The sequence below is a fragment of the Cetorhinus maximus genome, chromosome 11 (assembly GCF_964194155.1).
Source record: "Cetorhinus maximus chromosome 11, sCetMax3.hap1.1, whole genome shotgun sequence".
Taxonomy (NCBI): domain Eukaryota; kingdom Metazoa; phylum Chordata; class Chondrichthyes; order Lamniformes; family Cetorhinidae; genus Cetorhinus; species Cetorhinus maximus.
The window spans coordinates 105717232-105729331 of record NC_135889.1 but is presented as its reverse complement, the minus strand read 5'-3'; positions in this window follow the sequence as shown (position 1 = coordinate 105729331).

Genomic DNA, 12100 nt, shown 5'->3' with positions numbered 1-12100 from the left:
TAAGTCACTTAAGCAGATGCATTGCATGTAAACCTTTGCATTGAACCAAGCCATTCCATCTGCTGTGGTTTCTGAGTGCTTTCAATGGGACACATAAGCTGTCAGAGTGTCAGGTCTTGGGACGAGTTGTCAGCTCTCATCATAGCTGATGAATGAGCATTGATGTGTTTATGTAAAATAAAAATCCCCCAAAACTTTTGAAAAATTACTTTTTTACTCCACAAGGAATACAAAAATAAAATAATCTTGCACTGCCTTAAATAAATTATCCGGCCAATGTTTCACCAGAGAAGGAGGACAAGTTAAAAGCTACAAGGTAAATTGAGTGAGTTCAAGTTGGAAACATTAAATAGATAAGCCTTCAAGTTACATATTTGGTGCTAATAAAGAGTTGGCTAAGTACTGCTTGTGTTGTTTCTGAGTTATGCCAAACACTCCCCAATATGTAATTTTAATACAAAATTGCAAGTGTTTTAATGACCATACAATGTGGAGCTAATTAAATATTATCTGTAATAATCCTGTTCAATTCCTGTTTAAGGATCTAGCCAGCCATTTTAGAATTTCAAATTGTGTTGTGACCACAATAAAGTTGTAATCTGAGTGACATTAGAGTGAAGAATACACAAGAAGTCTTGTTTCAATGGCTAGGATGCTTGAAGTTCCAATTCAGTGAATGAAGAAACAGGGGCACCCAGTTGAGTATATTTCTCAGTCGATGTCACTCATGGTGATGGTGTAGAATAAGCATGGGAGAGGCTGGAGGCTGGAAAAGCAAATGGAAAACCCAAATTGAGAGGTGTCCACACATAGGGCAGGATTTTCCCCTCGTCGGGCGGAGGTGGTGCAGCCGTGAAACTGTCCGCTGCCCACGATCGGCCCCCAACCGCGATATCACGCTGGCTGGCCAATTAACGGTCAGCCAGCATGAAATGTGCACTGAGAACCTCAGCGCTGCCAGAGTGGGGGCGGAGGGAGAGCGAGCTCTGCACATGCACGGGGGAGCGCACACGAGAAGCACCCTGAAGGCAAAGAGCTGCCTCAGGGAGCTGAAGATTTTTAAATTAAAAAAGAAGAATCTACAATTAATATAAACATGTCCCCACGTGTGACTCAGTGACATGAAGAGGAGCATGTTAAAAATGAGTTTGAAAAAGTTTTTTTTTTATTCATTGTTGGAAACCTCATTCCGCCCATGAACTCATGGATGCATTTGCTGGTGGAGGCTTGTGATATCCCACAGAGGTCACCTGTGGAGCCCTGAAAGGAGCCACTGGCATTGAAATTGAGCACTACTGTCACTTTCATGGCCACTGGCAGTGGATGCCCTCCATATCCCCATGGCGCCAAATACTGCAGTAGCTGGCAGGTGTGACCAACAAGTTCCCTAGACATGTGCAGTCTTCGGTGACACTGGTTCTCGGTCATCTGCAGGAATGAAATGTGGCGTCTATAGGCCCTGGATCCAGCTAGGCTCTGACCAGCAACAGCTCACTGTGGCTCTTCTTCCAAAGGCTGCTGCTTCTTCTTCTGCATAACAAGGCACCTCAGTCACTCTCTCCTCCATCGTCTCTGCTCTCTGTAAACCACGAAACATACAGCTAAGTCACCAGGCTCCATGATCTTGATGTACTCCTCCTGCAGGATGAAAGAGAGAGAGACGCATGTGTTAGCATTGGTGTACTAGGAACCTGTCTTGGTTAAGTCTGAACGCATCCTGGAGAGTGCTGGCCACCACTTGGATGGCCAGAGATCACTGGGCTGCATGGCTGCCCGAAACCCCATCTTTGTCCGCTCCACTCCACCTGACCGATTATAATAAAAAGACAAAATACTGCTGATGCTGAAAATCTGAAACAAAAACAAAAAATGCAGGAAAACCTCAGCAGGTCTGACAGCATCTGTGGAGAGAAAGACAGAGTTAACATTTCGAGTCCATATGACTCTTCTTCAGAGCGAGGCATCTCAGTCACTCTCTTCTCCTTCTCCGTCCACCTGACTGATTGGTGGCAACTTTGCCCATTGGACTGCATGCTGTGCTCTCAGCTCAGGATTGCCCTGCAGTCCCCCTCTTCTAACCTGCGCTGCAAGGCTACACTGTTAGCTTGAACCATGCGGGACTGGTCCAAACCGGGATGATGACATTGCAAGGGACTGTGAGTTCCTCCGCCCATGACTGCTCCATGGCCAGCTTTAGCAAGGAGATTGTACAACGTGCCCAGTCATCCAACTGTTCTGCAGCCCATTAAAACACTCATTACTTTTCAGTCTGTGCCCAAGGGATGAAAAGCTCTGGAGCACTTAGTGGCACTTTGATGCCGCTGTGTTGTTTGAGTGGGCAGATAAACTAAAGGCCCGACTCCAATCATATCAATGTGACTGTGTCTGGACTGTCTCAGTTTCAGAGGAATGGTCACTGTATACAAGGTGCCCTAATGTGTGGCCGCTTCCCTCGTCCGCCCCACCCCTATCCCGCACATACGTGACAGTTCTTGCCACCACCCCTAATGTGCCTCAGCCTTCGAGTCCAACAGGTGACCTGGGCAAGTGCTCCACAATGTTACTGTGCATTCACCTCCGAGTTCACCTCAAAAGTGCAGCCCGCCAAGTGCACGCCTTTTATATGCTGTTGTGAAACCTGTCAGTGTGCAATCAAGCTGATCTGGGAGGATGATCCAGCAGGGGTGGTGGTGGTGGGGGGGGGTGCGATTTCGGTGGGCTGGCCTTATAATGACACGCTGATGTATTTCAATGAGGTTCCTGACGTTCGATGGCAGGAAACGTGGCCCACCATCGGTGGGCAGAGCGGACAGTCGCAAACCAGTTTGACGACATTGTGAAACCGATTTCTGGCCTTCTCGCCATATTGTCCGCCGATGCCACCAAACACGCCCGCATCAGCGAGCACGGAAAATCCTGGCCCAGGTCTTCAAGCTGCCTCCACTTCTGCTAATGAGCAGGTATGTCTGCTTTACCAGCCCTCTGATCTCCTACCCAATCTCCAGCATCCTCCACCATCTAACATGCCGCCTCCCTTTTCCTACCTGCCACCAGCATGTTGTGGTTCATCTGAGAGGCATTGACAGAATTGTGCCTACAGCCAGTCGCTATCACAAGGATAGCACTGCCAATAGCCCTGAAACTTTATGATGTTGGGAATTCAACATGAATATGCAAAGAGGCTCAACTCCAGGAGGTTTGATGATTTGAACATTGCTTTGTTCTGGCAGGCACAAAGCCTGCAACATTGAGCCTAACTGTCCCAAAAATATTGCAGGAAATTCATCTCACCTACAAAACACAGAATCATCCCATCCCTGACCTGGGAACATATATATTTCCTCCTTTCAGTTCCCTGTACAACATGAATGATGCATAATCCTTTTGAAAAAAAACTGTTCAAAGGTCTGGGATACTTTCCTGAATGCTGTCCCAATCTAATGGCTAACATAATGTTCATGCAGTGCAATGTTTTCCTACAAACCTAACTATTTGACCAAGCTTTTAGTCAGCAGTCCTAACATCGCCTTATTGGTTCAGTGTCAAATTTTTCTTTATAATCCTCCTACGAAGCACCTTGGGGCATATTTTTCTATATTGAAAGCACTTTATAAATGCAAGTTGTTGTTGCACTGAATAAGGGTCACGTGGGTGCACACACAGTTTGAACAATGCCAAAGTGAATAGTACACTGTGGTATACTGTTGCAGTCTGTTTCGTGGAACTAACATCCTCACAATTTTGCTCTTTTTCCATTTCATAATAACGAGCAATAGAATGACCCACCAACCAGTGCCTCTGAGACACTCTGTTTCAAAGAACTATTAAGAGCTTCCTTAGGGTTAGTCCAGTCCATTGCTTATCCCTCACTGCACCATCCTATCATGTTCAAATTTTACCTTTAGACATAAGACTAGTGAGGCTTGAGAATAGGATCTTTTGGTCCATCGAAAGCCCTTCTTGCAATCCATTCTTTTTAACATCATGCCATATATAATGAAATTTATAAAGTCGTGTTATTTTCACTTCTACTGCCTTATTTGTTGTGTCTGGGTCAGTATAGTATTCTTGCCACTGCCTAAAGCTACCATTTTCCTTTATGTCCACATATACCCATGCTGCTGCTGCACGTTGCTTGTGTTGGATGTTTCTCCCCATTGCCTTGCAAATCTCCATTACCATGAAGGCCAGCACAAGAGCAGACCTAACAGTCAACTGAAAACATCAGGACTGCTGTAGATGACCCCTTTCTCAGGGGATACTTTACAGAAACAAATTTTGTCTGAGGCAGAACAATTAGCCATATTGTTTAATCACTCCCTGCACATGAGTGAGATAGCATCATCTAGTTCCTCTTCTAATCACCTCATTTGTCAAAACCTGTGAGACAAAATGAGTTAGTTCAGCACCAATCAGAAATCCTTGCAATATTTGTACAAATTTTGATGTTTTACGGATATTTTTGCATGATGGCATCCTTCGAACACATTTTTCAAGCAATGCTTTAAAACCGCAAACATCTTCAGACATTGTTCTAGCACAATTCTAAAATGCAACAACACCTCATTTAGATAGCATTTCAATTATCAGCTTGTGATTGGATATCATAGCATCTATCAACCAGCCTTTGTTAATTTATAAAGCACACATCTCTAAGCTGACAAATTGTCCTATAGTCAGACTCACTTAATGATCAGCTCTAAATTTCAGTCGGGTACTCTTCTGCTGTACTACAGTGAGATTTGTTCATTCCAGGCAGATTACAAGCAGTCCCAATAGCTTCAATGCAAGTTAATTCTCATGTTACATGGAACCTGATCAGCATAAAATAATACTGTACACCGACAATCGTGCCAGATTGTAGAATATGGCAGCATGTTGCTAACATAGACAGCAACATACTGGAGATTGGGGTTTTACAGAGTTAACAGCAATGATGCTAATTGTAAGAGTCATGTGAATGTTAATGCAATGATTGCCACAATATTGTGAACTGTGCACCATGTCTGCAAAGTAGATTGATGACCTGAGATAAAAGCAAAAAACTGTGGATGCTGGAAATCCAAAACAAAAACAAAAACAGAAATACCTGGAAAAACTCAGCAGGTCTGGCAGCATTGGTAGAGAAGAGCACAGTTGACGTTTCGAGTCCTCATGACCCTTTAATAGAACTAAGTAAAAATAGGAAAGGGGTGAAACATAAGCTGGTTTAATGGTGGTGGGGGGGGTGGGGGGCGGGGTGTGTGGTTGGGACAAGAAGAGCTAGGTAAAGGTGGAGATAACCAAAAGATGTCACAGACAAAAGTACAAAGAGGTGTTGAAGGTGGTGATATTATCTAAATGTGTTAATTAAGGGTAGAAAGCAGGACGAGCAAGGTACAGATAGCTCTAGTGGGGGTGGGGTGGGGTGAAGGAATCTAAAAAGGCTAAAAGGTAGAGATAAAACAATGGGTGGAAATACATTTAAAAATAATGGAAATAGGTGGGAAAAGAAAAATCTATATAAATTATTGGAAAAAACAAAAAGGGAGGGGGAAGAAATGGAAAGGGGGTGGGGGTGGAGGAGAGAGTTCATGATCTAAAATTGTTGAACTCAATATTCAATCCGGAAGGCTGTAAAGTGCCTAGTCGGAAGATGAGGTGCTGTTCCTCCAGTTTGCGTTGAGCTTCACTGGAACAATGCAGCAAGCCGGGGGTGGGGGTTGAGGGATGGGTGTAGGTGGCGGCCAGTGCTATAGTTACCGAGGAGTTAGAAGTGGTTAGAAGTAGTTTTCATTTTTCTAACTTTTCCTGGGTAACCATTGCTATATAACAGTCAGAACCATCCGAAGTTTACGATTTATAATGTACATTCAGATGGTTCCCATTCCAGGGCAATTGCCCAAAGGCAGTTTGAACTTCCAGGGAAATTGCCATGCAATCTTTACCTGGGGACTTCTGGGTGAGGCGGGCGTGTCGGTGTGGTGGGGGGGAGGTTCCCCAGTGCAGCATCTTTGGGGTACCCCTCAGTTATGATGACCCGGAGCTCAGAAGTTATGGGCCAAAACCTCACATAGCCCTGGTCGGGGAGAGGTACATTACCACAGGGTTATTCCCGGACCCTATCTGGAATATTATGACCCATCCGAATCTTGTTAAAAGGGCTATCCGGAGGACAGTAATACTCTCGGGGGGATGGGCGGGTTCCTTCCCTTTGGACCCATTTAGCATCTTTCGGACCTGTCTTTCTCAACTTAAACCTGAGAGGAATCACCTGAAAGGTAAGCCTGTCCTGGGACTTTTGCAAAAGGTGCCTAAGATTATAATCCACCAGAGATAAACGGAGCTAAAATACACATCAGCCATGCTTTAACTGAATGGTGAAAAAAGCTGATGAGCGGGGTCAATGGGATGAGAAAGAGGTCAGCAGGATTAGCCTCCAGTGTTCCACTTATCTGGAAAGTCAGCAAGAATGGAATGGGGAATTGGGGCTTGCTGCTTGTAAGGAGCTAATAATGGGTCCCTTGCCGGGCCCTTGGGAGATATTTCCCGGGGTGAAAATAGCATTTAAGAAGAGAAGGTAAATTACGGAATAGTCAACGAGTGACACCAAGCTTGGATTTCTGAAAGTATAATGGTTGTAGGTTGTAGAGAAACAGGCATATAAGGATTGTCATAAATATTAAACCTGGAGAAAGAATGAATTAGAGTAAGGGACTGTGCCATAAATTTTGAATCTCCACACTGGGGGCTTAGCCCATGCACCATTTAGCCTGGAGGGATTTGCTTTTGAAGTATATTTCTCACCACATATCTCACACACTACCTGAAGCTGAGATAAAAATGTACAACTGAAAGAAATTAAGACAGTGTAAATGCACTCCGCAGTTTTTATATCTGATGATTCAGTTTGCTGCAGCATATATCTCCTCTTTAATTAACTTAAGTGTATATCTTTTTAATATAGATCTCATAAAAGGAATATTTAGCACATAAATTTTCCCAGTATATCTTCATGAATGCATGTTGTACAATAAGGGTCATTTCTGTGCAGAAGATTTAGAGCATTATTAATACTGTGATATCTTTTCAAATATTAATATGTTAATTATTAACTTAATCAAATTCGTTTAAAATCTGTCAGGTCCATATTGTACCACCAAATTGTACGAGACTAAGGCCTGAATTTTTCAGATGGCAGGGAAATCGGAAGGGGTTCCCAGCCGACTCCAAGTGCCCCGCAGCCATTTCACACTCAAATGAGCATTAAGTAGCTGCAGGCACAACTTCTGCCTCTCACTCAGGAGGAAGTCCCGCCTTAGGGAGCTGTTGGTCAATCAGATTGGCCAGCAGCTCTCCAGTTCCTGCAGTGACAAGAGCTGCAGTGGACAGAAGAGGAAGTACACCAACATGCCTGAGCTGAAGTTTGGGAGCCCAAGGGCAAGGTAAGTTTAAGGGTTCCCAGGGTGCAGAGGGTAGGGAAGGGATGCATAGGGTTTGGGGTGTTGGGGGAAAGGCCGGGGGATGGAGGGCTGGACCTTAATTGCGGGGAGGGGTGCCCGGAGCAGGAGGGGGCTTTTGATGGAGGCCCCCTTCCCACCCGAGATCCAAGCATATTCTTTTTTTGGGCTTTCCCCACACCAGGCAAATCTTCCTGCCAGCCTAAAAATTGAGATGGGCAGAAAACGGCCCTTAAGTGGCCATTAATTGGCTCAATTGGGGCAAGGGTGGGCTTCCCATCTGTACTAATTATGGTTTTGTTAAATGTTGGACTGTAAGGATAGTCCTATGATGTAAGATCACATGATCTGTATAAACCAATGTGTTAGCAGCATGGGCTACCTCCACAGTCAGTGTAGAGATAGAGATGGAGTTGAATACACACGTGTAGTTGCTGCTGGCTGTATTGTAAATAAACCTAATGTTCCCACTTAGAAAGTTGTCTGCAGATCAACTCTATTACAAATAGGCAACAAGGCTGTACTTCAACACCTTGCCCACCCCAGTATAAAATCACTGTGTGAGTTGGGGTGAATGGGAACCCGGAGGGACCCTGTTCCTTCAATTTCACCCTCTCCCTCCCCAAACACCCGCCGGCAGGGGAGTGTGAATTTCTGGCCTAAATCACTGAGACCTTTGTTGTATTGCTACACTTTGTAAACAGTCCTGGTTTATTTTATTATTGTAAATATAAAAATGAACTACTTTTCAGTATTACATCACAGTAAATGAATTTCCTTTATCTATGTGCTTCTGAAGATGGTATCATTGTCTTAGGAAATCAGCCGTGCTCTGCTGTGCAATGCTTGACGCCAGCCAAAACCATGTAGTATTCGGTTCTGCATCTCCTCATTGGAAGACTTGTATCATGCTTTGGAATTCATTTATTATCAGCTCTATCCATCGCAGAAACAGAACTGGCAGCACATTTCATGTTTGGATCTGGCTGCAAATTAATCAGACTGGAGTTAAAACAAGGTCACATTTTAACAAACATCGGCCCAGATTTTTGCTCCCAGGTCAGGTGCGCAGAAATGGGAGAACTCCTAACTCTGTGAACCCAGCCTTTAAAAATGGTTGCCTGAATTTCCGATTTTCGGCGCGGGGGTGTGGGCGAGAATAGGAGTCGGGGTGGGCGATCCCGGAAGTAATGCGGTGTTGGAGCAGGACCTGGCGTAGGTTGGGCGACACGGGCGCAGATAAAAAGCGGGCCTTCAGAAAGGCCCAACTGAGAGATAGGCCATCGACTGTGAAGTTCCTGCACCTGGGGAGTGATATCATTGCCAATTGTCAGGTGAATATCAAAGATGTAAATGTTGTGAGCTGACCTTGGAATGGATGGCCCATCATGGGCTTTCCCTGTGGGGGAATGGTTGTTGTTGTTGTGTCAGATCAAAGTGTACTCCCCTGAACCACTGAGAGCATGGAGTGGATTCTCAAGACACAGCCATGGAGTTGGTATCATTTTGCCACCATTACCTAGTACAGATATTATACCGTAATGTAGTTCAACTCAGCGAGTGAATGAATTGACGAACAGTGCCATGCTCATTCTCTCATACACTAGCCTTCTCGCCACCATCTCTCCCATCCATCAGGATACATCCACACTGTTGACCAGGTTCCTCACAACTGCACATTGTCATGGCATAACAGTGTAGCTAAGAGGGAGGAAACCAGCAGGGCTGTCAGCAGTTGTGGAGGACAGCATAATATCTTGGAGCAACACCCACAACATACATGGCACCAAGCATTTGCGCAGAGCTATTTTCTCCACCAAACCTTGCCAGTAATCACTCATGGTATGGTGAAAATGGTTAGTGCACCCAAAAGTGAATGACAGTGTGGTAATCTGAATGGCTCACAACCCTTTTTGCCTCATATTTTTATTCATAGAATGTCACGCAGAGGAGGTGTGGGGAAGTGATTGACATGTAATTGTAATGATATAATACCCTGGCTTATTTACTGTATAAGACACAAGGCACCAATTGCTCATAAGAGATTGGGTAAACTCATTGTGGGTTCATTTATTTCGACTAGGCTCATGAGAACAGTGAAACATAGGTATAAAGCCTGAATATATCAGAGCTGTGTATGTGCTCTGCTCAAAGCAAAAGTGAAACTAAGACTGGATCACATGACACACTTCCCTTCTAGGGACATTATGCTGATATCCGTCATAGGCATATTACAACATCGTCCTCTCTTTTTAAAGATAATTTTTCCCCTTCCAAAAATGTATGACTATTTTGCCCTTTTATTTTTGGCAATATGATTTTTCAACTTTCAACCAACTGGAAATTTTGAACTTTGAACTGAGACAGAGCAAACTGCTTAAAAATGCAACACCATATTCCAAGGTGAAGGTGAAAAACAAACAAATCACCCTCAAGAGAGTGTGAAAAGAGAGATATTCCCTACAATTCAGATACCCATTGAAACTCGTAACTGTCTAAGGAAGGGATATTAAAAATGCAAAGCACTGGATATTGAGACAATGGCTGCCACAGACAGACCCATCCAAAACCTCTTGGAAGTACACAATGGGTGAAGTATTTATAGGCAAGGCTGCCTAGCCACAAGAGAGAGATTGCAAGTGACACAGGTGGTGTCAAGAAAGTCTTCAACTGAGAAAAAGGCAGAAGGCTGCTCCCTCTCCCTCTCTTTTGGAAGAAGCGTGTTGCCCAGTTCAAGGAGCCAACACTACTGGAAACCTACCAGTGAATCGAGATCTGATTACATCCAAGAACACAGCTAACCCAAATCAAGCACAGCATTTAAAACCTACACTTCAAGGACAATCAAAAGACACTTAACCGTTTATTCTTTTATCTTTTTTTAAATTGGGCTCTAACTCTTATTTCTGATGCGTGTGAGTGTGTGTTTGTGTGTATACTTGTGTGTGTGTGTGTGTGTGTGTGTGTATGCATGTGTGTGTGTGTGGGGGCCCAACATCACATTTTTATTATTTTTCTCGGGTTTGGGGATTAATAAATTTACTCTTTCTTTGACTCAAGAAAACTATGTTTGATTGCTCACAGCTTAAATGGTTTTGATTTGGAAAAGACATACGCTCATGAAAAATAAAACTTAAACCTTTGTTGTGACCAGCCTAGGAGGTTAAACAGAGGGGAACCAGTTCACCCCTCCACACCTCACACCTGGTCATAACAATTTACAACACATGTTTAGTTACCATTACATAAGTGCATGGAACTGATGAATCTATGAGTCTCTAAAGTGTAAAGGTAATCTGCTGGTATTCCCAGACCTTGTGATGGTAACCTTGTCTGGATATTTCTTTAATTGCTCACAGTGGTCTGTGAGATTGTCATTCTTGGATGTTGCTCCTGGTTTCATTTGGGATCTTGTCCTAGATGCAAAAGAACTGTGTGTTGGTTACGGAGCCCGAATGGATCTGATTTGTCCTTGTGGATATTTTTTGGTTTGTCTATGTTTGAGAATTAGTAATTTTGCCATGCGAATCATTCATTCAGCTAGGCCATTGTTAGATCTAGGATAATGAGGAGAAGTAGTAGTGTGATTAATATTCCATGTCCCATACATATCCTGAAATGGATTACCAGTAAATTGCAGACTGTTATCCATAATGATCTCTCTCTGCACACCAGATAAACTGAAAATGGCACTGAGAGTGTGCGTGACAGTTGTGCTTCACGTATTGTGGAATTGTTGAATAATGGGGTACTTGGTAAAGTAGTTGATGATGATGATGATGATGAAGTCAGTGTCATGGACATGAAAGAGGTCAGATGTGGTTCTGGACCAAGGATGGGTAGGACCTTCATGTGGAATCAATGGCCTGCCTCACACACGACATGCCTCATACTTCTTGATGACGACTTCAATGTTAATGTTCATGCCCGGCCAATAGACTGTCTTTCTTGTGAGACTTCTCACCTGATCTATGCCCATGTGTGAGTGATGAAGTTGTTGAAGAATATCAGGTTGCAAAGAATCTGGAATGATGACCTGCCTGCCTTTAAAAATGACTCCCCTGGAGATGCCTATCTTGTCCCCATAAGGCCAAAATGGTCTCACATGCTCGTGGACATGTTGAATTGAATCAGGTCATCCTTCAATGATGTTTATCCACAATTTCTGTACTCTGGAATCTTTAGCCATTTCTTCTTGTAGCTGCTGGCATTTGCATTGCCCAAAATGTACCAGATCAATGGACGTACTTGCATTCTCCTGCAAATGTAATGTTGTAGCTCCATTGAAACAGCCAATTTTGTTGAAACATTCTGGATATTTCAATATTAAGTCGTGAATTGAGGTGATAGGAGTAGTTTCTGAGGTTGATCTGTCTATTGATGTCTGACTGATTCCATGGATTTTCACTGATGTGAAGTCACAGTATGCCAACAGGCCTGCAATCGCCAAGCCCTTAGTCTCCATGATGTAGGATATCTGCGACATCCAGGAGGATTGGTTGTACTTATACTCCAAAACTATGGATCCTGCACATGGAATTAGTGAACCGCCGTATGCTGAAAGTTGCACAGCAGTAGGTATCACCAAGGCCTTCCATGTCAGTAGATACATGTCTTTTAAGAATTTGCAGTGGTAGCATGCTGGCACATGCCCCTTTGTC